Source organism: Pinus tabuliformis, chromosome 2_1 (genome assembly GCF_031772625.1).
Source record: "Pinus tabuliformis cultivar Carrire ecotype Pingquan chromosome 2_1, CPIR1, whole genome shotgun sequence".
Lineage (NCBI taxonomy): Eukaryota > Viridiplantae > Streptophyta > Pinopsida > Pinales > Pinaceae > Pinus > Pinus tabuliformis.
In genome coordinates, this window is record NC_142299.1 from 281754072 (window position 1) to 281759502 (window position 5431).

Here is a 5431-nt window from a genome sequence, read left to right on the forward strand (position 1 = left end):
GAAGGACGGGACCCTTCGTATGTGTATGGACTATCATCAGTTGAATAAGTTGACAATTAAGAATAAATACCCGTTACCCTGTATTGATGAACTTTTTGATCAGGTGAAAGGGGCAACGATATTTTCAAAGATTGACTTACGGTCAGGGTATCACCAAATCAGAATTAAAGAAGAGGACATAGCCAAGACTGCTTTTAGAACACGATATGGACACTATGAGTTTGTGGTGTTACCCTTTGGGTTAACCAATGCCCCCGCAACCTTTATGTGCTTAATGAACAACATATTTCATCAGTATTTAGACAAGTTTGTGTTAATTTTCATTGACAATATATGGATATATTCCCGGAATATGGAGGAACATAAGGAGCACCTCAGATTGGTATTGCAAACTCTCCAAGAACACCAATTATACGCCAAATACAGCAAGTGCGACTTTTTTAAGGAGAAAATATAGTACTTGGGACACATAATCACTAAAGACGGGATCGCAATGGATCCCAAAAAGAGAAGGACCATAATGAAATGGCCTGTGCCAAAGGACGTGGCGGACATAAGATATTTCATGGGGCTAGCTGGTTATTACAGGCGGTTCATAGAAGGATTCTCGAGAGTGGCTTACCCTATCACTTCCCCATAGAAAAAAGGAAGAACTTTTAAATGGACCACAGAATGTCAAAAAAGTTTTGAAGAACTCAAACATTTGCTCACGACAACACCTATATTAAGTATAGATGATCTAGGTAAGGACTATGCAGTTTGTACGAATGCGAATAAGGAAGGGGTAGGAGGAGTACTAATGCAAGAAGGAAAGGTAATCGCCTATGAGTCTAGGAAATTAAAAGAACATGAGCAGAAATATTCAGCTTACGATTTGGAGTTGGCAGCTGTTATTCACGCCTTAAAGATGTGGCGTCACTATTTAATGAGTAAAAAGTTTTTATTATTAATGGATCATCACAGCTTGACTAATTATTTTAGTCAGCCCACTTTAAATGCTAGACAAGCATGGTGGGTGGATTTTCTAAGTGGTTTTGACTTTGAGATTAAGCATCTGAAAGGAAAGGAGAACCGGGTAGCGGATGCTTTAAGTCGGAAAATACAATGTCTCTACGAGATTTCTTGCAGCGAGGGGCAAAGTACCTTCGATGAGATGATTAAAAAAGCAGCAGAACAGGATGCAAGATATCAGCAAATAGGACAACAAGCTCAGAATTTAACCAACAAAGAAAATCAACAAGGATATACTATGGATGTTGATGGCATGTTGTATTATAAAAAAAGGTTGTATGTGCCCAACCAAAATAACATTAAAAGCTTGATTTTAGATGAATTTCATAGAAGTCATTATGCTGGGAACCCGGGGTATCAGAAAATGATTACTGCACTCTGGAAGGAGTATTATTGGTCAAGAATGAAGAAAGACGTAGCTAAATACTTAACCCGTTGCCTGGAATGCCAACAAGTTAAAGCAGAACACCAGCATGCTGCTGGGTTATGACATCCACTACCAATCCCGAATTGGAAGTGGGAAACCATCTCCATGGACTTCATAACAGGATTACCCAAGTCAAAAAGAAACGATGATTCCATCATGGTGGTGGTGGACAGACTGAGAAAATCAGATCATTTTATACCAGTGCAATATACTTACAGAGCTATGCAGATTGCCCATATCTTTATGCAAAATATTTTTAGGCTACACGGGTTACCAAAAACAATAATTTCTGACCGAGACGTAAAATTTACATCGGTTTTTTGAAGAACCCTGTTTGGGGAATTGGGAACTTAGTTGAATTTCAGTATTGCTTATCATCGTCAGACCAACGGTCAAACATAACGGGTGAACCAGGTTGTGGAAGATATGTTAAGATCATATGTTATGCAACAACCAACCAAGTGGGAAGATTATTTTCACCTGGTCGAATTTGCGTACAACAATGGCTATCATGTGTCCTTGCAAATGAGCCTGTTTGAAGTACTGTACGGACGAAAATGCTGCACACCCTCAAGCTGGGGTGAACCAAAAGATAGACTGATGGTTGGACTCGAAATGCTTAAGGAGATGGAAGAAATGGTCAAGAAGGTACAGTCCAATTTAAAGGCAGCCCAAGAGAGGCAAAAGAATTTTTCTGATCGAAAGAGGAATGTTAAGGAATACTAAGTAGGTGATCATGTGTATGTGATGATTCAAGCTAAGAGGAGCACGTTACAGTGGAGTGGGAGTGCCAAGCTGGCACCCCGGTTTTGTGGACCTTTTCAGATCTCATCGAGAGTTGGGCCAGTGGCATACCAGCTCGCTCTGCTAAGTGATATATGGGTCCACAATGTCTTCCATGTATTGGTATTAAAAAAATATGTCTATGACCCTAAGCATGTAATCAGCTGACATGACATACAGGTAAGAAATTATTTTAGATAAACCAATCAGGTTGTGGCTAAGAAAGAAGAAAACTGACTTAAGATATTGTGTGTTACAGGTCGAGCCGGAAGGAGAAATATTGGTCGAGCCATTGAATATACTCGATCGGAGAGAAGTAACATTGCGGAAACGATCCATCACCTAGGTTAAAGTGCAATGGCAGCACTTTGTGTTATGAAACGAGCTGAAGAAAAAGATAGAAAAGATAGATCAACACCTTAGAATTCAGCCTCTTCGAGGGGGAAACCTCCTTTACATTACATAAATGAACAATTCTTGGATGATTCAAATGACAAAACCTCCTTTCTATATATAGGAGTCTAAGGAGTCACAATATAACCCAGCCGACCTAACAATAATAATAGAAAGCCACAAAAATAATAATAGAGGGATTCTATGGGGCACAATAATAACAATATGGGGATAATAGGGGCACAACAATATTAATAAGGGGTACAACTACAATAGTAATGGGGTAATCACTAGTATTATAGGGACCCAACATGCCCCTCTCCTTCAAAAAGTTGTTGTCCTCAACGCTTGAGAAGTTCTGGATGCTTCTGTATAAAATTCTCATCCTCCCATGTGAAATCTTCAGCGGATAAGTTCTTCCACTTTATAAGATACTCCGAAATTGATCGATTTCGTAGCTGTCGAGTTCTTGTTTCTGTGACTGCTTCCGGTTCCAATATAATTTTTCCTTCCTCGTCAAGTTCTGGAAATATTGTTTGAACTGGGAGCTTGTCGCCTATAACCTTCTTTAAACATGAAACATGGAAAACTGGGTGCAATTGAGAAGCTGCAGGAAACTCCAATTTGTATGCCATAGTACCAATCTTTTGCAACACCTTGAATGGACCATAATACTTTGGTGATAATTTATTATCCTTCTTAGCTTGCTTGAGGGACATTTGCTTATATGGTTGTAGCCATAGGAATACCCAATCACCTACATCAAAACTTCTTTCGCTACGATGTTGATCTACCTGTTGTTTCATTCTATTCTGTGCCAATGTGAGGTTATCCTTTAAGAGTTGGAGGACTTGTTGTTGATGTTCGATGTGATGTTCCACTGCTTGAACCTTAGAATTTTATTCTTAATATGATGTGATGGATGGTGGTTGATACCCATAAAATGCCATAAATGGGGTCATTTTTGTTGTTGTATGGAAGGAAGTGTTATACCACCATTTAGCCAGAGGCAACCATTTGACCCATTGTGTCTGTTTATCAGATACAAAGAAACGAAGATATCCTTCCAAACATTTGTTTATTATCTCAGTTTGCCCATCAGATTGAGGATGATAAGATGAGCTATGAGCTAACTGAGTACCAAGATAAGAAACTAATTATGTCCAAAAATTTCCAGTGAAAATGGGATCTCTATCACTTACAGTAATATTTGGGTTTCCATGTAGCTTTTGAATTGTTTCCATAAATGCAGTAGAAACTGTACTGGCTTTAAATGGATGTGATAATGCACAAAAGTGTGCATACTTGGTAAGTCTGTCAACTACCACCATGATGACACTCTTTCCCTCAGACTTGGGTAAACCTGTGATAAAATCCATTGAAACCTCCTCCCAACGTTGGCTTGGAATGGATAAAGGTTGTAATAGACCCAGTGTCTTAATTGTTTCAACTTTATTTTGTTGGCAAACCAAACATTCCGCCACAAACTTTTGAATATCTGATTTAAGGCCATCCCAAAAAAATTCCTTCTTAACCCTGTGCTAAGTTTTTAAAAATCTTGAGTGCCCTCCTAAGGGAGAAGTGTGCAATTCCATAAGAATCTTTTGTTTTAGCTGGGAATTCTTACAGAGGTATAAGCGATCTTTGTACCATAACGAATCATTTTGTCAGCTAAATGTATCAGACATACTGGAATCTTGTTGTAACTTTCGAATAAGTGCCCACATTTCTTCGTCATTCTTCCATTCCTCCCTTGCTTCGTTTATCCAATCTGGTTGGATAATAGAAATGGCGCACAACAATGCTTCCACATCCTCATCCTTTCTTGAGAGTGCATCTGCCACCACATTTTGCTTCCCTTTTTTGTAGATGATTCCAAAGTCATAACCCAACATCTTTGTGACCCACTTTTGTTGCTCTTCAGAGGATAATATTTGTTTTAAAAAGTATTTAAGGCTATCATGATCCGTTTTTACCTTGAAGTGTCTTCCCATTAGGTAGGGTCTCCATTTCTTAAGTGCATGGAGTATTGCCAACATTTCCTTCTCATAAATAGCTTTGTGTAAAAACTTTCCCTTGATTGGATGACTTTCAAAAGCAATGGGTCTTTCATCTTGCATTAAAACAGCACCAATTCCATTTCCTGAAGCATCACATTCCACAATAAAGGTTTTTGTGAAGTCCGGTGTAGCTAAGACCGGTGCTTGGCACATTGCCTCTTTAAGATGTTCGAATGCCCTTGTTGCTTCTAGAGTCCATGAAAATGCATCTTTCTTCAATAATGTTGTTAGAGGTGCTGCTATTCTCCCATAATTCTTAACAAACTTGCGATAATACCCTGTCAACCCGAGAAATCCTCGCAGATGCTTTATGGATGTGGGAATTTTCCATTCCTTAATGGATTTAATTTTGCTAGGGTCTACCTTAACTCCTTCATGAGATACAATATGACCCAGATATTCCACCTCTTGTACTCCAAAGAAACATTTGGATCTTTTTGCATATAATTGTTTCTCCTCCAATAGTTGTAGCACCCTGTCAACATGTTCAACATGATCCTTCCAAGACTTGTTGTAGATTAGTATATCATCAAAAAATACTAACACAAATTTTCTAAGGAATGGTTTGAAAATTGAATTCATCAAACCTTGAAATGTTGAAGGTGCATTGGTAAGGCCAAAAGGCATGACCAAAAATTCATAATGACCCTCATGAGTTCTAAATGCTGTTTTTGGAATGTCTTTAGGCTTCATTCTAATTTGATGATATCCTGAACGAAGATCCAACTTGGTGAAGTAAATTGATCCATGCAATTCA